Here is a 26,727-nt window from a genome sequence, read left to right on the forward strand (position 1 = left end):
ATTTTGTGCACATTATGGTCGAGCCATGAACCCCTTTATTGTGAAAATTAATGTATTATTGATTTCTGTGGCAAGTTATAATATTTGAGCACTTGATGTACAATCTATAATATGTTGTAATATTTGAGCACTTGAGGTGCAATTTATGAGATGTTGTGATATTGGCACGTGATATTATTGGGAGGTTTGTTCGGGTATTTACATGAGGTTTCTGTCGTGCTATTGTTACTATTGATATATGCACATACGGCGTGACAAGGTGGGCTATATATATATATATATGTGTGTGTGAGTTTGCGCATGTGGCGAGACAAAGTGGGAATATTATTATGCGCGTGTAGGCGAGATAAGGCGGGCATTTATTTTATTATTGCGCACGTGGTGAGACAAGGTGGGCTATATCGGGGATTGATTTGTGATGACTTGTGATGGACAGGGGGCATTGTTGTTTGTTGAAATTTATTTATGATTTGGGACTACGAGGCGGTATTTCGAGAGTGCCCTTTTATTGATATTTCTCTATGGCTGCTTTTGCCTTTGGTTATTTTATTTTTCCGTAATATATAAATTCATGTGTTCTCCGTGATGTATTATTTGACTTAATATTAAGTGTTTTGTATTTCTTGTAGTATTGTGTTGGCTTTGGCTTTTTCGTACGAGACTCTGAGGATTTGTATTTATGGCTTGTACTTGTTCTTGATGATTAAGTTATTTTAAATAAAAGAAATTACTATTATATTTTAATTTAATAAGTTATACATCCAAATCAGTAGCTTATATGATATTTTATTTAAATTGAAATGTCATTTTTTTTTACTCAAACTATTTCTAAAATAAACTCATTTCTTTGTTGAATTCTTACTTGGTTTAAAAATGGTAACCTTACTTTATTGAAAATAAATTGATCGTGCGGATTTTTTTTTGTATTGACATATTTGGCACGAGAGTTGTTCATGCGGTTTTGATAGAGATATGGGTACGAGGTGCCATGAGAATGTGAAAGGGGGCTGAGACCCGTATTTTATGATGATGATATAAGATATTTATTTGAAAAAGTTTTATATTCGAAGGATATTTATTTGAAGAAATATATTTGGAGGGCATTTATTCGAAAAAATTATATGTGAAAGATTTATATTTGAAGGACTTGTTTAATTGGTTGTACTTGTGTTTCTTATTCTTTTGAGTAATAATTATGGTGTTCTTGCTGCCTTCTTGTTACATCACTAGTTGATTATTGTTGCTATCACTGCTACTTGTTTTCTATTATTTTTATATACAATATTGTACAGGTTATTAGACTAGTGAGTGCCTTGACTGTACCTCATCACTACTCCACCGAGGTTAGTCTTGATACTTACTGGGTACCAACCGTGGTGTACTCATACTCACTTCTACATATTTTTGTGCAGAGCCAGGTATTGGAGATATCAGACTCGGATAGAGTTAGACTGTGATCGCAAGAATTCAAGGTAGAGTTGCTTGGTCATCGCAGTCCCTTGGAGTCTTTCCATTTTATTGTACTGTTAATTTTTTATTCGAACAGTATTGTATATTCGACCCTCGAGATAATTTCATGTATTCAGTTAGAGTTCGTTACTCAATATTATCAGTCTTGAGAATTTGTTATATTTATTTTCGCTTTTGGTTTTGACACTTGTATTAAATTATATGTTTAAAAAAATGGCTTGAAATGAAATTGTAATCGACTTACCTAGTCTTAGAGACTAAATGCCATCACGATATCTGAGGTGGGATTTTGGGCCGTGACACCGGCATGCGCTTTCACAAAGGCGTCTGCAAGCATAGCAAATGAATCAATAGAATTTGGGGGGTAAGTTGTGGTATCATATCATTGCTCGGGTTTCCCCAAACGTTTTTAGCAAAACCGACTCGATGTCGTCATTTTCTACGTTGTTTCCCTTGATGACACACGTGTAGGAGGTCATGTGCTCATTTGGATCTGTTGTTCCATTATACTTCGGAATTTAGGGCATGCGAAACTTCTTCGGGATTGGCTTCGATGCCGTACTCGGAGGGAAAGGCTTTTGGACAAATTTCTTGGAATCCAGGCCTTTCAATATCGGGTGCGCTCCTGGGATTTGATCGACTCTGGAGTTATAGGTCTCCACATGTTTGTCATTGGCCTCAATTTTCTTTCCCCCCGATCCCAACCGCTTTGTCAGTTCCTCAAGCATTTTTATTATTTCGGGGTTGGTCCCGGGCTCAGCTTCACCCGGCCTTCATGTGGCTTGCTCATTTCTTCGGGTATTTTCCCGGGATGGTTCGGGCTCAACTCTGTTGGAGGCGCTGCTTTGATTCTACAGTTGTGCTATTACCGCTTGTTGGGCCTGTAACATTTTGAATATCACCCGCAGATTGATCATGTCGCCTTCACCTTCGGGCACACCTCGAGTTGTTAGACGGGTTCATCCACGAACGTTGTTCTCAGGGTCGGTTGGCAGGTTGGCGTCGATTACCATATAAGAGTTGGCGTCGACTGGGTCTGCAACTGGGACTTCGTTAGGATCAGCAGGGGGCACCTTGTTGCTAGGCACTATATTATTATTTTCGCCGTGATGGCCATATTCAACATCAACGTTCAAGTGAGCAAACTAAGAGTTTGACATTTTTAGGTCGACCTAAAATTAAAATCTCAAAGAACAAGTGTGAAACATGGTGTGTTATGAAAATTTGTATCGAGTTACCATTATTATCCTTAGCCCCACGGTAGACACCAAACTGTGTTACCCTTAAAGATGGATAACAATTGAATTTATACGTGATTTTAAGGATATGTGAACTAATTCAATACAAGTAATTAATAACATTAGATGAGCAAACAACCAACCAGTAGTAGTGTTGAGTCAGGGATCGGTTATGAGCTTAACAATTAACCTGCCTTCTATTCGAAGCCAAACACTTATGATGAACTATGAGCAAAATTAAGGACTTTGAATCACTTTTGGGAGCAAAGCAAATAAATATATATTGCCTTGTTATACGTGTTACGGTATGTCTATTATATGATTAGCTTCCCCTTTATATAGTAGGAGAGTTTTACCCTAGGTACAATTCTAAGAAAGGTAAAAATCTTTCTTTTTGCTAATCACTGATCCGCTGGCGATACGGGCCGAGATTTACACTGTGATATCCGGTTGGACACAGATATCACGGCCCTTAGTTAATCGTGCGCGGTCGTTTGGTAATGCTTTTCGAGGTCCTGGAACTCGAATTGGATCCGGGGGCGTGGCCTCGATGGCTTTAAGGGCAAGTATTTTGTTCGAGCCTTGATACGAGAGGCTCCTGACTTCGATTCCAATTCTTTGTAGTTACGTTCTTGCTTCGTTTGCCCCACCGAAAAATCGGGGTGCTCATTAACCTCGGTTTTACCCGTATACACGTATCATATATAATCATTTTACCTTTTTTTTGTAAATAAAACATTTTACTGCCAAAAGCATTATGTACAGTCAAAGATAAAAAAAAAAACTGCAGATGAGCAACTACAACACACAACTAGTACAACAAACATCCACTCATCCAACCCATTAATTAATACAGACTATACTAATAGCCTGTTTGGCCAAGCTTTTTTTGGGGCCAAAAGTGCTTTTTTGGGCCAAAAGTATTTTTGGCCAAAAATTGAGGTGTTTGGCCAAACTTTTAGATGGAAAAAAATATTTTTGAGGAGAAGCAGAAGCAGTTTTTGAGAAGCAGAAAAAAGTAGCTTCTCTTCAAAAATACTTTTCTGAGAAGCACTTTTGAGAAAAATACACTCAGAGCAATTTTCAAAAACTTAGCCAAACACTAATTACTGCTCAAAAGTGCTTTTCAAATTAATTAGCCAAACACAAACTGTTTCTCACCAAAAGTACTTTTTTGAAAAGTACTTTTGAGAAAAGCACTTCTCAAAATAAGCTGATTTTAGAAGCTTGGCCAAACATACTATAAATTGGATAATAATTCAGGTTATCAAGCTCCTTAGTAAGTCTGCTTCTTTGGGATCCTCTATAGAATACTTTCTATATGATTCTTCTGATAATGCTCTTGGGATCAACTTATTTAGCCTAAAAGTTCCTCTGACTTCTCTCAATTCAGAGGTGATATAATCATTTTTATCTTATTCAAGCTCAATTTAATTCCAAATCATTTTGCTTCAAATAATTTGTCTTTTATGCCAAATAAGAAGTTCTGATTAGTTTTTCGTAAATATCATATAGTATTTATTTATTCACTATCATACAAGTTTTTAAATAGAATTTTTTTGACACCAGGCATCCGAGCTAATTTATGCACACTTCAATTAATCCATAGAAAATTAAAGAATTTGTCTGGCCCACAAACACAAGTTGCAAGGTAGTCCCCCCCCCCCCCCACCCCCAAAGCAAGATTGAAGCATACGAGCTCAAACCAAGTGTTGCAGTTGAGATCAGACTAGAAATCTTGGAGTTATTTCTTCCTCCGTTCGCTTTTACTTGTTAATTATACTAAAAATATATGTTGATCATTTTAGTAAATAAAGAGAAAAATAACTTTTCTACCTATTTTACCCTTATTATTAATTAATCATTCCCAAATTATTTTTCAAGACTTTTGAGATGTTATCATTATTTAATAGTATTAAGAAAAAATTACTTTATTTATGAATTTTTAAAGGAAGTACAAAGTCACTTATTATTTATTACTTCTAGTTAAACCTGTTAAATGGGCCTGGCCAGCCCACTGACAACTCGGTTCAACCTGGTTCAGCTCGGGTCTGTCTGGTCCGCTAAGGGGGTGGGACAGGTTGTTTAGGGTTAGGGGTTTAGCTGGGCAGAAGGGGGGTGTCACGATCCAAACTAACCCTCCATAAGGTGTCGTGATGGCACCTAGTCTTTACGACTAGGTAAGTCTAATATTACGAAAATATAAAGAAAACACAACATTTTAAAGATAAACAGCATGTTATGAATAGCCAAGAGTAGTACCACTCGACATATACAAAATAATTTTCCAAGACCCGGAATATCACTAAGTCACAAGCTGCTATAATCTATGTATCTCTATACAAAAGTCTGAAGATAATAAAGAAAATCTCTAGGCGAGGGAGTAGAAGGGGACTCCGAAGATCTGCGGACGCAAGCAGTAGTACCTTGAAGTCTTCTAAAATCAGCAGCACGCACTAACCCCGAGGCTGATAGCTCGCACCTGGATCTGCACACGAAAATATGTGTAGGGAAGGGCATGAGTATACCACAATGGTACCCATTAAGTGCCAAGCCTAACCTCGGTCGAGTAGTGACGAGGTCAGTTCAAGGCTCTGCCGGAGTAAATATAATAAATTAAAACAGTAAAAGATATAAGTAAAATTTACGGTAACACAATTAAAGAAATCCCTAAAAATTTAACAGCTAAGGGAGCCCTCGGCTCAGAACAAGGTAAACACAGTGAAAAATCTCCCGGGATACCGTCCCGTAGTTCCAAATGAATATGCAGTACATAGGGATCTCTCGGAATACGTCCGTAGTCCCAAAGTAAATATGCAGTGCTGGGAGATCTCCCGGAATACGTCTATAGTCCCAAAGTAAATATGCAGTGCTGGGAGATCTCCCGAAATACGTCCGTAGTCCCAAAATAAATATGTAGGACAGGGGGATCTCCCGAAAGATGTTCGTAGTCCCAATTTAAATATGCAGCGCAAGATGAAATGGCAGGTATGGCATCAAGTTATACGGTTTATACTGAACACAGATAAGGAAAATAGGGACTTAACTAAGCATGGCGCAGAGAATGTCAAATAGGCAGTTAAATCACATAAGCATGCTCTTCTAATCTAAGCTAAATAATTAAACGTATTATTGCAATTTAATAAGGAAAAACGGTTTATAAATTAGAAAGGAAAAATGGGATTTTTGCAATAAAAGCCCATGTACGTATTCGTCACCTCACGTACACGGCACCCACACATCAATTAATATCAAACACCTTAAGGAAAAAGTCTCCAACACAAGGTTAGGCAAGCCACTTACCTCGAACCGCTCAAATCACCTCGATAATACGTTCTTGCCACGAGTATCCGACTCTAAATGACCCGAATCTATTCAAATTAATTGCATAATGTAAATATAACTATAAGTAACTAATTTAGCTAATTAATTCGAAGCTAAAGCGTAAAATTAGGAAAAACGCCCAAAAATGATTCCCCGGACCCACATCTCGGAATCGGGTAAAATTATAAATTATAAACACCCATTCACTCACAAGTTCACTCAAACAAAAATCATCTAAATCCGATGTCAAATTCCCATTCAAATCTCAGATTTTCAATTGGGGAACCTTTTCTCCCATTTCCAAACTTCTACCCTCAATTTCCTTAATTAGACGAGGAAAACAACAATAGATTAATGTATTATGATCAAAATAGAGTTAAAATTAGTTACCCAATAGTTCTCCTTTAAAATCCCTCGAGCAATCGTCTCCCACCGAGCTCTAAATCGAATTTTGTGTTATGAAATTTCAAACCCTCAAAATCCTCTTTTCTGCCCAGCGATTTTCGCACTTACAGACCTAGGACCGCACCTGCGGTCACGCACCTGCGGACAATCTATCGCAGGTGCGAATTCCACTTACTTGGGCTGGGTCCACACCTACGCGCATGAGTCCGCACCTGCGGATGCCCTTCTGCGCTCAATCGTTCGCTTCTGCGGAACCTTGGGTCCTTCTCACCTCTGCATCTGTGACTGTCCTTCCGCAGATGCGGCTCCGCTCCTGCGGCTCACTCGTCGCATCTGCGACCACTGACTCCCTGGCCTAAAAGTGCACCTACGATCCCAACCTCGCTTCTGCGAGGCTGCACCTGCGGACTCCCCACCGAAGGTGCGAAAACACCAGAACCAACAACTCCAAAAATTCCTCTAAGTCCATGTTCATTCCGTTAAGCATCCGAAACACACCCGAGGCCTCCGGAACCTCAACCAAACATATGAACCAATCCTAAAATATCATACGAACTTAGTCGAGCCTTCAAACCACATCGAACAACACCAAAATCATGAATTAAGCACGGATTCAAGCATAAAAATTTAAAATTTTTCAAATTCTACAAACAATGCCGAGACACGTCAAATCTAGTCCGAATGACCTCAAATTTTACATACAGGTCACAAATGATACTATGAACCTAAAGCCACTTTCGGAATTCCATTCCGAGCTTGATATCAAAATTTTCACTATCGGCCGAAATCGCCAAAAAATTAACTTTCGCCAATTCAAGCCTAAATCTACTACAGACCTCCAAAACACATTCTGGACGCGCTCCTAACCCCAAAATCACTCAACGGAGCTAACAGAGTCGACAGAATTCCATTCCATATCCGTCTTCACATAATTTTGACTACAGTCCAAACTCTAAGGCTTAAACTCACAACTAGGGTCTAAGTGTCCCAAAACTTTCTGAATTCCATAACCAATTATTCCGGCAAGTCCCAAAAGCAGAAACAAATATGGAGAACGCAGATATTAGGGGATTGGGTCTCTAATTCTCAAAACGATCGGCCGGGTCATTACAGGGGGTATTTTTGCTAATCGGTGCCCAGGGTCGCGGCAGGCCCGGTAACCCACTAACGAGTTTTTACCGGGTTATAGCCCATCTAGCCCGATCACCATTATGTAAATATGTTTTTTTTTATCGATGCCAACGGTCAAATTCAAAAATGAAAGTTGGGCTACGGCCATGTTTTGCTTTTTTGGCTATTTCGGCCTACTCCTTAAGAAAATAGCCTTCACACCCCTAATAATTGATAAATTATATTTTTATCCTTTTAAAAGCTATAAATAGCCCCCCTCCCCCCCCCCCCAATCTTCTTTGTTTTTTTTTTTTATAATTTGCTCTCTTACTACTCTAATTCTCTCTTGATTATTGAATTGCTTATTGCTCTCAAGTTCTCCATTACTTATTATTTTAAGTTTTATCAAATATTTACGGTAGCCACTATAAAATTATAATTATCAAGTGAAGTGTGGTATCAATATCATCAAATATCAATTGAAGTGTGATATAAAATTTAGCGTAGCATCCGGACTCCGGTACACTCGTTTTATCTCTTTCTCTTCATTGTTGTTTATTTTTATTTTATTATTTAAAATTATTAATTTAATTTTTTAATTTAATTTATATAGTGGATATATTTAGAGCAGCCAAAGCGTGTACTAGCAGGGGTGATACTAGTAAGAGTAAAATTCCTAAAAGATCAAGAGGTGGTACTGATTTTTCTAAGTAGCTTTACACATATTTCTGAAAGTTCACCTGAAAATTTAAATGTAGATTATGAGCAACTTCAAGAAGATTATGGTATAAATGATAATTTAGATGATATTCAATTATCTGATAATCTTGAAACACCACCACCTATACCTGGTACTACTAGTCAAAATACTGGGGGTGACGGTCGTGGTAATACAGGTAGTCCTCCCCTCCCTATTAAGAAGAATCGAAGATTAAGAAGTAAGTGTTGCAATTTTTTGAAAGACTAAAAGAAGATAAAAATTATGTAAGATGTACTATTTGTAAGGAAGTTTATAAACATGAGACCGGAGGTAAGCAAGGGGAACGGGTCAACTTTGTAGGCACATGGTAGATAACCACCCTATTGCATGGGGTGCTGATGAAGAATCTAGCCAACAAAAACTTAACTCGGATATTGGCGGTTTAATGAATAAATACGATATAGTGAAAGATAGGGAAGAATTAGCTAAAATGATTTTTTTAGGTTATTTACCTTTTAGTTTTGCTGCTTCAACATATCATGTTACTTATATTCAAAGAATTTATAACTCTTTGTTTAATGTTATTCCTAGAAGTACTTGTAGAGCTGATATCTTTAGACCTTTTGGACAATATCATATATATATATCCGTTATTTGTTCGCTAGTCTTTCTTGTAGAGTCTCTCTTCTGATATTAGTCGTGGTGTTAATGAAATGATTATTTGACTGTTACATGCCATTGGATAGATGATAATTTTTGTATACAAAAACGTATTATTCCTTTTAAATATGATGAAATTCAAAGTCATACTGGCGCATTTATAAGTAATATTAACCATGAAGTTGCTATATTTTATAATCTTTCAGAAAAGGTTGTGTATGTCATTTTATAATGCTTTTAAAACAATGCTGCTATTACACTATTAAAATTGCATCTACACCCACCATTTTCTGAAATATTTCATGTGAGGTGTGCATGTCATATTTATAATTTAATTGTTAAGAGTGGCCTTTAATTTTTTAGAAATGAGCTCACTTTAGTTAGAAGAGTTATTGGTGTAATTTAAGAAAATAATAAAAGTGCTAGACTAAATGCATTTAAGGATAAATGTGTACAATATGGACTAAAACAAAGACTCATGCCTGAAGAAATAGTTACTAGGTGGAATTATACCTATTTATTCTTAAGATGTTGTTATAAATATAAAATGTCTATAACTGAAGTTGCTAATTCTCATTGTACCGATCCTAACCATTTGTTAACATCTAGTACTTGGGATGTCATTGAAGATGTAAAAATTTTAGAAAAAATTTATGTAGCTATGCTTGAGCTTTCTGGAGCTTATTATCCTACTATTGCAAATGGTTTAGTACATATAACTGGAATTTCTCTTTTACTCCATAATTTCAAGAAGAAACAAGGATATAGTTCTGTTGTTGAATATGTACTAGATAAATTTAAGAAATATTTATATCTTATTCCCCATATTTACCTAATTGATGTTATTTTAAACCCTTCTATCAAAATGGCCACTTGTCGTAAATTAATCACTGCTTTATATGTTTATATGGATATTGGACCAACTGAAACCCCTAATGTTGAAACTTGTATTTCTGATCTACACAAATATTTACAAACTTTATATAATTATTATGCTAACATTGTTGATGCATCTTCTGCTGTAGATGCAAATATTCCTTCAAGTTCAATTTCTACATCTGCATCCGGTCCTTTGGAGGATAATCATGGTATTGAAAATTATTTAATTTGGTCTACACTAGGAGAGCATCGACAAACCAGTAACAGAAATATTGATAAACTCCAATTTTACTTGCAAAGGATAACAAAAACCCGCACAAAGAAATTTCTACCGCTGGGTTGGTGGAGGACCAACTCAAATCTATTTTCTGTTCTTTCGGCCATGGCTCGATACATGTTAAATGTGCCGATTTCAACAGTTGCATCAGAGAGCGCATTTAGCCAAGCAAGGCAGCAATTAGGAGATACCTGTCATCCATTCGGTAGCAACGCTTTGGAAGTTCTAATGTGCTTCAGAGATCGGATAAGATTAGAACGGCGAAATCAAGGGCGTGAAGAGGTAGATGAAACGGAGGACCAAAAAATTAGAGATATAATAGTTTATGGTTCCGATTCAAGCAATGCCGGAAATCAATAACCTCATGTTGACATAGATGAACTTACAAAAATGATACAAAGCATGTGATGAACTATTTCTTATTTTTTATAATTGTTGTAAACTTTTTAATTTGCAAGTTCAAAAATTAAAAAAATCAATATAGAAATTACAAATTAATTTGAAGTATTATTTATTATTCAATGAAAATATGAAACGAAAGCCTTCGGAGTTTGATCCTTATATATTGGTCTTATTAAATAATTTTTTGTAGCCACTTAGTTTTAATTTTAAAATTTAAATTTCAAATTTCAAATTTAAAACTTTAAACTTTAAAGTTTAAAAGTTTAATTTTATGCCTTAAAATACTTACTTTATTTTTTAAAAGTTTGCAAATATTTAAGTATCAATTACATTGAATAAGAAAAATATAATACACTAGAAAATAAATAAAAAACTTGGCCCGGTCCGGACCCAATAAACCCGAACCCGGACGGGCCCAATTTAACTCGAAAATTCCCAGTCCACTATCAGCTCAATAAGCCAACCCACTACCCAGTCCGCCCCCCTAACAGAACAAGCTATTTTTTTTCATGTCCAGCCTGGACCAGGTTAACACCTTTACTTCTAGTCTAGCAAACATTAGACTTACCATAAATAATAACTGACTATTATTTAATTAGTTGGTGCTATTATCTGTTACTATTATTTTTCTCCTCTTTTTCCATTATTTAGAAAGTGTTGGCATTAACTTTTATACGTTTGTAGTCCAAATAGCAAATACTTTGCACCAATAATTACGCTTGTCTGTTACTAATGTATGGCGCTACTTACACCAAACCCCACCAAAACCTTACATTGGTGGTTCAATAAAAAAAAAACAGAAAAGATTCTAGTAATATTGTTTCAACAACATATTTAAAAAGGACAACAACTATACACAGACACTGTTATAAAAGATCAGTATAAAAGAAAACGAACGGCATTGCAAAACATATCTCCTACTGTATTTTGTCCTTCTCCCTTATTAATCCATTCTAAAAAGATAAGTTTATTTTTAAATTTAAAAATAATTAAATTTAAATTTATTTTTACCTTAATAAAAAATTTTATATTCACACAAATATTTATAATATCTTTAAAATATATGTTTCAAAAGTTTTTTTCTTAATTTTTTGCCAAGTCAAATTATGCCAAGTAAACTGGAACGAATGGAATAATATAATTGCAACATAGAGTTTAAATAAATACTAATATCCTTAGAGTAGATTCATAATGACGATTCAAGATTTAGAGACAATAGATCAGTGATAAGTGCGATTTGGACTAACTAGTTTCCAATACAATGTATTAGGATGAGTTTGTCTTTACCATGAAATTTTACATATAAATATATCTACAAATTCTTTCTTGTCGTAGCATTCAATTACTCTTCAAACCTATAGAAAGTAAAAATGGGCTGTATAAATCACCTGTTATCATTTTATTTTGTTCAGGCTCAATTTGTTTTAGTGGTGGCAAAATGAATAAAAAATAATTATTCATTCATATTATTCACTTAAAATAGGTTGAATAATAAACTTTTTAAAAACGGTCAAATATGGATAAAATTCATATTATCCACTTAAAAAATGGATAACCAATATGTTTAACTTTTACATTTGTAAAAACTCAAATTGGAGATTCCTCAAGGGAAAACTAGATATTCTCCCAAAAGTGATCATATTCAAGAAGACATAAATAATATGGATATATGGGTAAGGTCGGATATTTTATCCATTTTTTTATTACCTATTCTTTATTATCCGTTTTCAGCCCATCCATATTCGACCCAACCCACCCGTTTGCCATCCCTAATTTACTCCAATATTACTTTGCCTCAAATAATTTGTCTTTAAGAAAAATATGGGGTCTCCTTCATGTTTTATATATCTCATTTTTATGATTTTATCCATTCACTAACATACAAGTTTATAATTAAAATAATGTCTTGCACAAGTGGTTTGCATCGACTGATCTACCAAGCAATCTGTTCAGCTCACGAGCACAAATATTCAAGTTTTGTAGTTAGAATCTGAACTTGGAATCTACAAATAACATTCGATTCGATCAATACTAAGCATCCCTTTGAGAACATCTCTAATTAGATTTTCAAGACTTCTAATACAGTCTATATATATAGACATTGACATCTATTACTGTATATCTATGTAGTACTCTCTCCGTCGCTTTAACTGTCAAATATTTTAAAATTAAATTTTTATTTGTACTTGTCATTATTTTGTATTAAGAGAAAAATAATTTATTCATTTCAAATCTATTAGGACTATATACCACCTAATATAAGTATCATAATAAATTATATATTTTATTTATTATTTTTTAAGGGTATAAAAAATTAATAGTGAATAAGTAAAAGTGAACTACTCAAATATTTTCTGCCTCTTTTTTCCCCATTATTCTGAAAAGCGTTAGAGAATAATGACCAAAAATTGCGGAAGATGAAAGGCATGTAGATTAGACGAGGCCACTTGTAAACAAATCACACATTTCAAGATATACCCAAACACCAACATAATTTATCTCCAAAAACTAGTGATATCTTGGATCCATTAAAAGACCTCTTTTTACACGCCCTTACACTTCTTGGAAGGACCAATTTCCTAGGCACATATATAGAAAAATAAGAATGGTCCCATTAAATAATACGTAATAGAGGTTTTAGGTGTTAGTGTGACTAGTGGTGTCAACGAAAGAGCAAAATAAAATTAGTATGTACAATGATTGATGGGCTCACAATGAAAATTTTTCGCGGCATTTGTCGAAAAAAGGAGGCGTGAGGTATTTTAACTACTGTACCAAAGTTATACATATTGTTTATTATAAATTAAAATTATTTTAAAATATTATTTTTTATAGCTATTTTTTATATTTTATAACAAAATAAATATTTTATACTATATATACTACCATTGAGACATGAAATAAGACATGAAATACGCTATTTATGTTTTTCCTTTCTCTTAGATAGCTGAACATACCTAATTTAAGAGATTGTTGTTACTATATTCATTAATACATGACGCGAATACATGTAAATACATGTGCGTATAGTTATATTCATGAATACAACAGTGCGAATACATGTGAATACATGCGCGTACAACTGAACTGCCCTAATTTTAGACCTTTTTGGTGTTGTATTCATGAATTCATGGCGCGAATACATGTGAATACATGTATGTATAATTGGACTGCCCGAATTTTAGGCGCTTTTTACTGTTGTATTCATGAATACAGCGGCGCGATTACATGTGAATATATCTGCGTACAACTGGACTGCCCTAATTTTAGGCGTTTTTTGCTGCTGTATTCATGAATACATGACGCGAATACATGTGAACACATGCACGTACAACTGGACTGCCCGAATTTTAGGCATTTTTTACTGTTGTATTCATGAATACAGCACTGCGAATATATGTGAATACATCCGCGTATAGCTGGACTGCCCTGATTTTAGGCAATTTTTACTGTTGTATTCATGAATACATGGCGCGAATACATGCGCGTACAGCTGGACTACCCTAATTTTAGTTGCTTTTTGCTGCTGTATCCATGAATACAGCAGCGCGAATACATGTGAATACACTACCAGTGGCGAAGCCACGAAATTTAATAAGGGTGTTTGTCAGTGAGCTATGCAAGGGTGTTCAAAGTCTATTTTTAATCAATAATAAGTAATATTTTACCTTATACATAATATAATTTTTCGACAAAGGCCGAAGGGTGGTCAGTTGACCACCCTTGGGCCAACATAGCTTCGCCCCTGTACATTACCGTAACAACTGAATAGTAGCTATAGGAAGTAATTATGTATATGGTAGCTATAAGAAGTTAATAGCTACTAAACAATAGTGGTTTCTTAAAATTCCTCTATTATTAATGTAGGGTTGTAATACTTTTCTATGATGGAGAATTGATAATGCTAGTAATATTTTCTTTATAATTGTAGTGTCTGAATTTTTGTGAGTGCTTTTTGGAGTGAATTTTGAAAATCGTATTTTGAAATTTTTCAAAATTTCGAAAAATTTTGAATTCAATTTCAAGTGAAATTTTAAAATTTCATGGTCAAACCCCGATTCCGAAAAAAATAAAACTTTTCTGAGTGATATTTTTTTTGTGGCCAAACGGGCCCTTAATTATTTGTCGAATATTTACCGGGTAATTCTTGGCTTCTGGCCATCAAACTTAACTTGAAAAAATGGAAAAACTATCAGCTATGTCTATTTATAAGTAGTTTATTATAAAAATTGGCTAATTCATAGAATATTACTAATATTAGCCAAATATTATAAATATTATCCAATTAGCTATTTGTAGCAAAATAAAAAGTCAAATTTTGTGCTTTCTTTTGAGTGGGTGTTATTAGAATAGATTGGGTACATCTTAAGGAGCTTGAATCTTAGTTCTGGGATGATTTGGTGGAGTTTTGAGGTAGTTTGAATTGAAAATTCGAAGTAGAAGATGAACATGAAAAAAAATGATATGTGTATCGTATATGTATCGTATTTATATCAAATGTGTATCACATGTATAACCATGTTACCTGTGTGTGAGATAGTTGCGTGATACATGTTTGATACATGTGTCGTAGAAGAAATTTTTTGAACTCGATTTTAACTAGGAAATTCGATACCAAATCTGTCCAAATCACTTGCAATCTTCCTCAAATTTTGTATATTGACTCATCTATATGTTTTCAATGAATTTCAACCATACCCATTGAAAAAGGTCCATTTTTGCTTAGACTTTTGGAATTGTGTGTGTGTATTGTATTTCATCACCTTGTTTGCTATCTCATCCATGATATTTTCTTTCCTTCTTGTATCTAATGTTGCTGATCACGTTTAAAAATATGGAAGGAGATCTTTGCGTGTGATTCTTGGAGAGAAAGAACCTTATTTATTTGGGTTTTTAATTTTTATATGTGCTTGGCTAGTTTTGGTAAGTCTATAATTAATGACTAGAGGTTGGTAACTTGAGACTTATTTGGAACATTTCTGTAAGATGCCAAAATTTATTTTTATCTCTACCAAGATTTAACGGATTTTTACACAAATAGCCGGCCATATTAATTGTTTACTTTTTCTAGTCATATACATAGATTAATTATATATTGATTATACATAATTATATATATTTAATACATTAATTATGTATATAATATATATTCGCTGGCTATTTTTAGTTTAAGTTGTAGGGTGGACGGCTAATTGGGTTAATTCTTCAATATTTAACTCGCGGCTCTCATCATCTTCACCTATTTCATTGACTATGGTACTATTGTTATTTATGTTCTAAACTAATGGTCCCAATTAATGCCCTTTTGCAAACTCTTCTCTTGTCATGCGTGATGTTGTGCAGTCATACTTAGATCTTTGACAAATAACACCCATCTACCATAAGTCTTCAGTATTTGCCACAAATAATTCACAAACCTTTCAAGTTTGGATTCGAAAGAAAGCTTGAAATGGATGGAACAGCATTTATCTCACTTGGGCGTTCTTATTTATTCTTTTCTTTTTTTGAAAAATTCCCACGAAAAACCCGCACAGCCGCTACCCATCGAGTGCGCACTGTGATTCTATGGCTTTCGCAAGAGCTAGCTGCTGTTTGAAACTTTTTTTCAAGTTTTTGCTAGTTGTTGCTGCTACTACTACTACTATTCCCTCTCTGCTAATTATGTCGATTAACCGAAATAGCAGCCCACTCAATTAATTAAACTAAAAATAGCCGGTAAATATATAATATAAGTATAATTTACGTATAATATATGTATAATCAGTGTATAATCTATATATACCGACTAGAAAAAGAAAAAAAATAATAAAATTGGCCGGCTATTTGTGTAATCCCTTTAAAACTTGGCTTTCAAGCCTCTATCAAAATACCAAAGCTGAGGAATAGAGTGATTTGCAACTTGGAATACTCGATCAGATGTATGATGTAGCAAGTGATCTTTAAAAGCTTTCAAAATTTATCAAGCTGTTACTAGTTGCAACTATTTCTACTGTCCTTAGTTATCTATTATGCAAAGTGACTAGGCTAAAGTTTTTTTAAGGTCTACGTACCACAGTACCACTTGGAGTTGGAAATATATGGTGATTCACAGGTTGGAATAAGTGATGAAATCAGCATTTTCACTGCATGAATTCATAAGCTACGGAATTCATATATAATATATTTATATTAGAAAAATAGTTTGGCTTATCCACATAATGTAATTTTGCGGTAAAACGATGTTATTTGACTTCCTTTGAACAAGGATAGTTCAGCCCTTGATTGGAACACTCAAATTGTATGACTAAGGTGTTAAAAAATACTTCATAAATTTTCAATAGTTAATACTTTCTTTCTCTACTAACTTATACTTGATTGCAACTTTTGAAACCTCTATCATATATCATTTGAAGCGATATATATTTTTCGTGTAACAAAAAAACCTTGAGAATATGATACAAAAAGGATCGTTATATACATTAATTTATGCAAGAAGGAAAAAAGAAAAAGATGAAAGGATCAAGTTGTCACCTCTTCACCTATTAAATTATTTAAATAAACGGTGTAGGTTTGATATATGAATATAAATATTTGTAGTACATAAACTTAAACGTACTAAATAACAATTGAGTTTACAAAACTATGTGAGTAGGTACACTAATGAATTAACTTAAGTACAACAGCATATATTAGTCGATAAAAATATCATTTTTCGGTACCGTAAACTGTCCCACTAAATACATTAAATGGAAGTGTTTTCTTATTTTATTGGATGGCTTTAACAATTTATTTTAAAAAGCAGGGTACTGTTTTCGTTCTAGTTTATGAGAACTTATTTTTTTTAGTTCATTTTACAAAGAATAATTTTTTTAAAAATTTGAAAATAATTTAACTTAAATTTTTAATTTTATCCTTAATGCGAAGCTTTTATAGTCACACAAATAATTTAGCATATTTAACACCATAAGTTTAAAAAAATTATAGTTACACAAATGTTATAACTTGTTTAACAACACACATTTTAAAAGTCTTTATTTATTTTAAAATTCTATGTCTAGTTAAATATGTTACATTACAATTGTAGGTAGCTAGCTTTTCTCTTCAATCATTTCTTTCTTTGTTGCCTTCTCTTTTAAAATGAAAATTTCAGAAATCTCCCACCAAATATTTTTGTAGCACTAGATCTTTTATCATGATTGAAGATTTGTGCACCTAAATTTAATATTTTCTAATCGAGATTCCCAGAAAAGACAAAAGGATTGCTTGTTAGATATTTAATGTCCCACATAAGATATAAAAATGAAAATTAAAATACAAATACAAGTCTAGCGCATTAAAAATATTAGGATACGGCGTTTAGTATTTAAATAACAACATAAATATATGTCCTTGGATCATGTGCACAAGAAAGAACACTAGCACGTTAATATGTTCTCTGGCTCCAAGGTGAAACTCTTAAAGTAAAAAATTGCTACAAACAGTAACCCAATAGCGAAACCAAGTGAAAGAAATAGAGATGTTGGTAAAACATCACTTAGTTCCAAATTATTCTATACGTCGAACAATTAATTTGATGTTGTTTAATTGTTGAAAAAAAAGAAGTATAAATGCGGTTCATTATTCTTTATTCAATGTATATATGTTGCATCATAAAAATACTTATCCTTTAATTATTAGGATCGGACGCAATGGCGGATCCAGAATTTTTATTAAGGGGTGTCAAAATACATAAAAGTAAACATACCAGAAAATTAAGGGAAATCAATAAATAGTATATATATGTCACGACCGAATTTCACATATAAGTCGTGATGACGCCCAACACTACAGTTAGGCAAGCCAACTAATAAATTAAGCATACATTGAAAAAATTTAAAACCAAGAAAAATATAATAAAACCCAAACTCTACCAATGTGCGTGCCAAGACCTGGTGTTACAAGTGTATGAGCATCTAGTAGATTATACAAAACCTCAAATACTGTCTGAAATAAAAATAGACAGAATAAAAAATACAAAGAGAGACAATAGTAGCTGCAGAACGGATCAGAGAAACAGCTCACCACTATGCCCCTGGATAACGTGGGTGCAAGACGATAGGTCCCCCACTAGTACTTGCCTCAGTTCCTGCACAAAAAGTGTACCAAGTGTAGTATGAGTACGTAAACAACGTGTACCCAGTAAGTATCAAGCCGAATCTCGAAGTGGTAGAGGCGAGATGACCGACTTTGACACTCACTATGGGTCAATAATAATAATTGAAATACAACTAGGATATTTAAATCAGCATGATTTACAGAGTTTAAAATAATTTATTTAATCAGCGAAAATAATCAAATTTCTTCAAATGCAACAATTCTCAATATATTAATTAAATTCATTCAATTCAAATAATTTTCAATTGATCAATTAAATATCATTTACAGAAATAATAATTAATTCTTTAACAAGCAAGAATAATAATTCATTAAATTCTACGGATTTTTCCAATTTATCAATTAGCTTCGCAAGCTGAAATAAGCTATTAAAGTATCGTGTAATTATTATTATTATTAAGCACGATTTCTGCCGAGGACGTACGGCCCGATCCAGAGCGTCGTGTACACTGCCGAGGGACGTGCGGCGTGATCCATAGATGTATTTATCTTGCCGAGGCGTTCGGCCCGCTCCACAAGAAAGGATAATATTTTCTTATGTACCTCCGGAAGGAGAGTATATTTATTATGAGATAAATTCGTGAGGAAGAATACTTTCTTTTAACAATTAATTAATTTAAACAGAAAATCAAACATATAAATTTTCCATCCTTTAATATTTTGATCTAACAATTCACAATATATATATATCAAATAATATTAATTAAACAAGAAATATAATTTACACAAGTAATTCATTCTTTGAGTCCTAAACTACCAGGACTTTAGCATTAATAGTAGTTACGCACGGACTCTCGTCACTTCGTGCGTACGTAGCCCCCGCAATTATCAATAATTATTCAATTTAATCTCTATGGGGTAATTTTTCCCTCACAAGATTAGATAAGAGACTTACCTCGTCTCAAAGTTCACTTTTCGATTATCGCGTCGCGTAAAATTCTCGATTCAATGCCCAAAAATCCGAAACTATTCAAAAGTTCTATAAAATAATTAATATATGTTCAATATTTTCAAATTTATCTATTAAATAAATTACCCTATACAAAATGGTAAAATTTTTAAAATTCGTCACGGGCCCACGTGCCCGGATTCTGGAAATTTTCTGATGGAAACGTTACCCATAATCTCAAGAACTCAAATATATAATTTCTACCCAATTCCATAATTTTTTTCGTGGTTAAAATCTCATTTTTATAAAAATCTAGGTTTTTCACCTAAACATTTGATTTCTAAGATTTACTAGTTATAATCTACTTATAATCTATGTATTTAACTCAAGGGGTGTAGAATTAACTTACCTCCAAATTGCTAGTTGAAATCTCCTCTCAAAAAGCTCTGAAATCGCCCAAACATGGAAGAAAAACGAACAAAAATGGACTGAGCTTCGTCTGTTTTTAAGGTTATGTCCAGACAGATTTTTCGCACAGGCGGAACATTTTTGCATCTGCGGCTTTCGCACCTGCGGAAAAGCCTCGCAGGTGCGAGATTTTTCCTCTTGGACTGGCTCCGCACCTGTGCCCAAAGGACCGCACCTGCGCACAATTCTTCGCATCTGCGATGGCCGGGCAGATCCTTCCCTTCGCACCTGCGGTTGGTGGCTCGCACCTACGAGCTCGCACCTGCGGCTGACCATGCACAGGTGTGATCATACCAGAAGCTGGAAGCTTCAGCTCTTCTTCAAAATTCAAAAATTGATCTGAGCCTCATTCGGTTAATACTCGGGGCCCCGCCTGAACATACCAATAGGTTTGAAATCATAAAACGGATTCGCTTGAACTTACGGAACGTGTAAAAACAACATCAAATCTAAGAATCATACCCCAAACTAAATTGAATCAAACTTAAGAACTTCAAGTTCTTTAATTAACTTCCAATACGCCGAAACGTACTTAAACTACCCGGAATGACACGAAATTTTGTGTGCAAATCTTAAATCACTATACGGAACTATTCCCAAATTCGGAAGTCCAAACGGACTTCAATTTCTCAAAAATCTACTCCAAACCAAATTTAAAGAACTTCAAATAGTTGATTTTCATTATTAAGCGCTAAAACACTCCCTGGTTATCCAAAACCCGATTCGAACATACGCTCAAGTCCGAAATCATCATACGAACCTATTGGAATCGTCAAATCCCGATTCCGGGGTCGTTTTCTAAAAATGTTGACCGAAGTCAAACTTGGCACTTTAAGGCCAACTTAAGGAACCAAGTGTTCCGGTTTCAACCCAAACACTTCCAAATCCCGAACCAACCATCCCCGCAAGTCATAAATCATTAAAATCACATACGAGAAGTTCTTATTTTAGGGAACCGGTTTCTAAAAGTTAAAATGACCGGTTGGGTCATTACATTCTCCACCTCTTAAACAAACGTTCTTCCTCGAACGGGTTTAGAATAATACCTAGAAAGCTAAATAAGTGTGGATATTTACTCCGCATGTCCTCCTCGGCCTCCCAAGTCGCTTCCTCGACTGGTTGGCCCCTCAACTGGACCTTTACTGCAGAAATCTTCTTGGACCTCAACCGGCAAACTTGTTTATCAATAATGGCAAATGACTCTTCTTCATAACCCAAACTCTTATCTAGTTGAACTGTGCTGAAGTCCAACACATGTGATAGGTCAATATGATACTTCCGGAGCATAGATACATGGAAAATCGGATGAACTCCCGATAGACTCGGAGGCAATGCCAGCTCATAAGCAACCTCCCCAACTCGTCTCAACACCTCAAATGGGTCTATAAACCTTGGGCTCAACTTGCCCTTCTTCCCGAATCGCATAATCCCCTTCATCGGCGAAACCTTCAAGAGAACTTTTTCACCTACCATAAAGGATAAATCACGTGCTTTCTGATCCGCGTAACTCTTCTGTCTGGACTGTGCTGTACGAAGTCGCTCCTGAATAACTTAACCTTTTCCAAGGCATCCTTTACCAAATCAGTACCATATAACTTAGCCTCACCGGGATCAAACCATCCGATAGGTGAACGGCATTGACGACCATATAAAGCCTCAAATGGATCCATCTCGATGCTGGATTGGTAACTGTTATTATAAGCAAGCTCGGCCAGAGGCAGGAAACGATCCCACTGACCTCCAAAGTCAATCACACATGCCCTGAGCATATCCTCCAAAATCTGAATTGTCCGCTCTGATTGCCCATCGGTGTGCGGATGAAAGGCTGTGCTGAGCTCTACACGGGTCCCCAACTCATTCTGCACTGCTCTCCAGAAATGTGAAGTAAACGGAGGGCCTCTATATGATATGATGGAAATTGGCACACCGTGCAACCGAACTATCTCCTGAATATAAATCTGGGCCAACCTCTCTGAAGTATACGTAGTCACAATAGGAACAAAATATGCCGACTTGGTCAACCTGTCAACAATTACCCAAACTACATCAAACTTTCTCAAGGTCCGGGGTAACCCAACTACAAAGTCCATGGTAATTCATTCCCATTTCCACTCTGGTATAGTCATCTGCTGAAGTAGGCCACCTGGCCTCTGATGCTCATATTTAACTTGCTGGCAAGTTAGACACCTAGCTACATACTCAACTATGTCCTTTTTCATTCGTCGCCACCAATAATGCTGCCTCAAGTCACGATACATCTTCGTAGCACCTAGATGAATAGAATACAGAGAACTGTGTGCTTCCTCCAGGATCTTTTTTCTCAGTTCATCCACATTAGGAATACACAGACGATTCTGGAGTCGTAGAACACCATCCGCACCAATAGTAACTTCCTTGGCACCACCTCGTAGTACCATTTCTCAAAGAACCATTAAGTGTGGGTCATCATACTGGCAAGCCTTGATCTGCTCAAATAGTGAAGACTGAGCTACGACACATACAAGAACTCGGCTGGGCTCTGAAATATTTAACCGCACAAATCTGTTGGCCAAGGACTGGATATCCAAAGCTAATGGCCTTTCTTCTGCTGAAATGAAAGCCAAACTACCCATACTCTCTGCCTTTCTACTCAAGGCATCTGCAACTACATTTGCTTTACCTGGATGATATAGGATAGTAATATCATAATCTTTTAGTAATTCCATCCATCTGCGCTGCCTCAAATTTAGGTCCCTCTGCTTGAACAAATGCTGCAAACTGTGATGATCAGTATAAACTTCACAGGACACCCCATAAAGATAATGCCTCCAAATCTTAAGGGCGTGAACAATCGCAGCTAACTCCAAATCATGTACCGGATAATTCTACTCGTAGGATTTCAATTGACGTGAAGCATATGCAATAACTCGCCCTTTCTGCATCAATACATAACCCAAACCAACGTGTGAAGCATCACAGTACACTGTTTATATCCCCGAACCGGAAGGCAACACTAACGTGCTGTAGTCAATGCTGTCTTGAGCTTCTGAAAGCTCACCTCACAATCATCAGACCATCGGAACGGAGCACCCTTCTGGGTTAATTTGGTCAAAGGTGTTGCAATAGATGAAAATCCCTCCACGAACCGACGATAATAACCTGCTAAACCTAGGAAACTCCTGATCTCAGTAGCCAAAGTGGGACGATGCCAATTCTGAACTGCCTCAATCTTTTTGGGATCAACTTTAATACCTTCACCCGATACAATATGTCCCAAAAATGCTACAAACTCTAGCCAAAACTCACATTTAGAGAACTTAGCATATAGCTTTTATTCCCGCAATGTCTAAAGCACTACTCTCATATGCTGCTCATGTTCCTCCTTACTGCGCGAGTAGATCAAAATGTCATCAATGAAGACAATGACAAATGAATCAATATATGGCCTGAATACCCAGTTCATCAGATCCATAAACACTACCGGGGCATTAGTCAAACCGAAAGACATTACCAGAACCTCATAATGACCATATCTAGTACGGAAAGCAGTTTTCGGAACATCTGAATCTCGAATCTTCAACTGATGATACCCTGACCTCAAGTCGATCTTAGAGAACACCCTAGCACCCTGCAACTGGTCAAATAGATCATCAATACGCGGCAACCGATACTTGTTCTTAATAGTGACTTTGTTCAATTGGCGATAATCAATACACATCCGCATTGTTCCATTCTTCTTTTTCACAAATAATACCAGTGCACCCCAAGGCGATACACTCAGTCTGACGAACCCTTTGGCTAGTAACTCCTCAAGCTGCTCTTTCAATTCTTTCGGAGCCATGCGATAAGGTGGGATAGATATAAGATGGGTATCTGGAGCCAAGTCAATACAAAAATCAATATCACGATCATGTGACATACCTGGAAGATCTGAAGGAAATACATCGGAGAACTCCCGAACTACTGGCACTGAATCAATAGCTGGAGTCTCTGCAGTAGTATCCCGAACATAGGCTAGATAAGCCAAACAACCCTTCTCAACCATGTGTTGAGCCTTTATAAAAGAAATAACCCGATTAAATAAACTAACCGATGAACCCTTCCACTCCAGCCTAGGCAAAGATGGAATAGCCAAGGTAACAGTTTTGGCATAATAATCTAGAATAGCATGATATGGAGATAACCAGTCCATACCCAGAATAATTTCAAAATCGATCATCTCGAGCAATAAGAGATCTGCTCTAGTTACATAACCACAAAATGTAATAATACAGGACCGGTAGATCCGGTTCACAATAACAGAATCGCCTATAGGAGTGGACACATAAACATGAATACTCAAGGACTCACAAGAAACACCCAGGAATTGAGCAAATAGAGACGACACACATGAATACGTGGATCCTGGATCAAATGATACTGAGGCATCTTTGCTGCAAACAGAAATAATACCTGTAATCACAGCATCTGAGGCCTCTGCATCTGGGCTAACTGGAAAAGCATAGAACCGAGCTGGAGCGCCAACTGGCTGGCCTCCGCCTCTAGGATGACCCCTACCCACTTGACCTCCACCTCTTGGTGGTCGGACTACTGGTGGAGCAACTGGTCTAGTAAGCATAGGCTGTTGACCCTGCTGTATTGGTCTACCCCAAAGCCTGGGGCAAAACCTCCGCATGTGACTGGGATCCCCGTACTCGTAACAACTCTTCGGTGCGATGGGCTGCTGACTAAGTGTCTGGCCCTGGAGACCTGAATACCCACTGGGAGGACCCTGAATAGCTGGTGGGCGGTAAGAACTCTCTGGTATAGCACTGAGATAAGGTCGCACTGGAACACCTCGAGGAGGTGGTGGTGTTGGATATGGGGGTCTGCTGGAATTCTCCCTCACGAACTGACCTCTGCCCCCAGACGGAGCACCTCTGAACTCTCCAGAGTACCTGAACCGCTTATCTCTCATAATCTGCTCTCGGCTCCGCTGACGTACACCCTCAATCCTCCGGGCTATCTCCACAACTCGCTCATAAGAAGTACCCATCTCAACCTCTCGAGCCATAGTGGCCTGAATACCAGTATGTAAACCGGCTACAAACCTTCGCACTCTCTCCGCCTCAGTAGGGAGTATCATAAGTGAATGGCGAGATAATTTAGAAAACCTTGCCTCATAATCAGTCACTGATATCTGACCCTGTTGGAACTACTCAAACTGAAACCGCAACTCTTCCCTCAGGGAGGGTGGAATATACCTGTCTAGGAAGATACATGTGAACCTGTCCCAAGTCATGGGAGGAAAATCTGCTAGTCTGCCAAGAGAATAAGACTTCCACCATCTACGGGCTCTGCCCTCTAGCTGAAAAGAAGCAAAGTCTACCCCGTGAGACTCCAATATCCTCATGTTGTACAGTCTATCCTTGCACCGATCAATGAAATCCTGGGGATCCTCATGTCGCACACCCCCAAAGACAGGAGTATGTAGTCTAGTCCATCTGTCCAAAAGTTTCTGAGGATCAGTGGCTACAGCTGGCCTGGGCTCAGGTGTAGCCGCTGCCACTGGCTGGGCTCCACCCACGGGTAGTGCACCCAGGGTCTGATATACAACAACTGCCTGTTTAGGAGCCTGCGCGGTAGGGGTATGTGCTCCCCCGCCCGCCTGAGATGTGACTGGGTCTGCCAAAAATAAATCGGCCTGAGTCATATTTTTCATGAACCGCAGCATACAACCCATGATATCTTGAAATCCCGGTGCATATGTGAAATCCACCAGAGCTGGCCCTGCGATAGGCACCTCACCCTGCTCCTCAATAATGGGATTCTCTACTGGACCCACTGGCGGCATAACTGGAACAGTCGTGGGACATCCTTGCCCTCTACCACGGGCTGGAGCCCTCCCTCGGCCTCTGCCTCGGCCTCTAGCAACTGGGGGAGTAGCTCTTTCCTGGTCTGGATCTTCATTCGAGCGCGTTCTCACCATCTGTTAGAGAATAAGAGAAGGATATCTAGTACTACATTAATTGCACGATGGAGTACGAAAAAGGTAATTTTCTAACACCCTATAGCCTCTTGAAGATAAGTACAGCCGTCTCCGTACTGATACGCAAGACCCTATTGGGCCTGCTCATAACTTGTGAGACCTAAGTTAACCTAGTGCTCTGATACCATGTTGTCACGACCAAATTTCACATATAAGTCGTGATGGCGCCCAACACTACATCTAGGCAAGCCAACTAATAAATTAAGCATACATTGAAAAAATTTAAAAACCAAAAAAAATATAATAAAACCCAAATTCTACCAATGTGTGCCAAGACCTGGTGTCACAAATGTATGAGTATCTAGTAGATTATACAAAACCTCAAATACTGTCTGAAATAAAAATAGACAGAATAAAAAATACAAAGAGAGACAATAGTAGATGCAGAACGGATCAGAGAAACAGCTCACCACTATGCCCCTGGATAACGTGGGTGCAAGACCATAGGTCCCCCAATAGTACTTGCCTCAGTTCCTGCACAAAAAGTGCAGCAAGTGTAGTATGAGTACGTAAACAACGTGTAACCAGTAAGTATCAAGCCTAATCACGAAGTGGTAGAGACGAGATGGCCGACTTTGACACTCACTATGGGTCAATAATAATAATTGAAATACAACTAGGATATTTAAATCAACATAATTTACAGAGTTTAAAATAATTTATTTAATCAGCGAAAATAATCAAATTTCTTCAAATGCAACAATTCTCAATATATTATTTAAATTCCTTCAATTCAAATAATTTCCAATTTATCAATTAAATATC

The sequence above is a fragment of the Nicotiana tomentosiformis genome, chromosome 12, assembly GCF_000390325.3.
Source record: "Nicotiana tomentosiformis chromosome 12, ASM39032v3, whole genome shotgun sequence".
NCBI classification, from domain to species: Eukaryota; Viridiplantae; Streptophyta; class Magnoliopsida; order Solanales; family Solanaceae; genus Nicotiana; species Nicotiana tomentosiformis.